The sequence below is a fragment of the Tiliqua scincoides genome, chromosome 1, assembly GCF_035046505.1.
Source record: "Tiliqua scincoides isolate rTilSci1 chromosome 1, rTilSci1.hap2, whole genome shotgun sequence".
Lineage (NCBI taxonomy): Eukaryota > Metazoa > Chordata > Lepidosauria > Squamata > Scincidae > Tiliqua > Tiliqua scincoides.
In genome coordinates, this window is record NC_089821.1 from 291,161,042 (window position 1) to 291,162,387 (window position 1,346).

Genomic DNA, 1,346 nt, shown 5'->3' on the forward strand with positions numbered 1-1,346 from the left:
TTTGCAAAGACCTCTTAACAGCCCATTCCTATGCCCCACCAGCGGCACTGATGCAGTGGCATCTAGAAGGCACGCACTGCATCCAATGGTGGAGGGAGGCAATTGACAGCCTGCAGGAAGTACTTCCCTCCTGGTAGGCTGTCTGATCACCAACAGGACTCCTCAAACACGTACTACCTATTTTGGTGGCATATGTTGGTTGGCAACCTTCAGTCTCGAAAGACTATGGTATAAGCCTACAGCACCCAGTATTCCCAGGCGGTCTCCCATCCAAGTACTAACCAGGCCTGACCCTGCTTAGCTTCCAAGATCAGATGAGATTGGGCATGTGCAGGGTAACAGTTGCTGTCAGACAAGAGGAAAGGGGTAGAAGGTTTTAAAAGAAGAGGATAAGATCCAGCATGTGCCCATCAACACCTCCCATCTACCCACCACCAACCAGATTCATCCCTCCTCCCCACCCAGGAATGCCACCATTTTCCCACTCCTGTCTCTTCCACCATCTGCCTCCACTACTGCCTTCCTTTCCCTAGTGGTTTCTGGTCTGTCAGCCTACACTTGTAACCAGCAGTGACTGTGCTACCTACCTCTTTGCATTAGTAAACACATTATAATGTGACATGGTTCAGGATCCAAGCAACCCCTCCTGGATCCTGGTGCTCCTGACACTGGGACACCAGTGGAGGCCACAAGATAAGATTGAATGGTTAGAAATACAGATTACTGATTTAGAAATGCAAACTTATATTTAATCATTGAGGAGAATTAACACCTTTGGGGTCAATTTAAGTGCAAAAGCAAGCAAAGAAACAAAAGGACAATCCAGAAGAATTGAAAAATGGCTGGAATAGTTTTCACCCAATGCAGACTGACAGTGATTTTGAAGTGACCTCTAGGGTTTGAGTACTACTCCAAATATAAGTTATTCACAGAAAAAGTACAGTAGGGGGTGGGATCTGTGGATCCTGTATCCGTAGTTTCACTTAATCGGGGATGGGAACTATGCCCCCCATGTGCCCCCTCCAGAGGTTAGGGGAGCTGGTCTCTCTTTGCCTCTGGAGGGTGGGGGAGTGTCCCATGGTATCCGTGGTTTCAATTGACCTGGGAGGGTTCAGGAACACACGTGGATACTGGGGCGTGCTTGTACCTCATATCTTGCTGAATTTTGGATATGGCCTGAATCAATCTGTTAGAGCAGTAGTTCTCAAACTGTGGGTCATGACCCACAAGTGAATTGTGACCCAATTTTTAGTAGGTCACAAGACTGGTGTGACCTGGAAGCTGCAAGGCATCCTGGGCCATGTTGCACCCCAGAATAACTTGTGGTTTCTTGGTAGCACTGGCAT

At 47.9% G+C, this 1,346-nt stretch overlaps 1 pseudogene; it reads right to left on the minus strand.

Moving 5' to 3' along the window:
- Window positions 1-233: 233 nt before the first annotated feature.
- LOC136637753 (5S ribosomal RNA) lies at window positions 234-353 on the minus strand (annotated as a pseudogene).
- Between the last annotated feature and the right edge of the window lie 993 nt (window positions 354-1,346).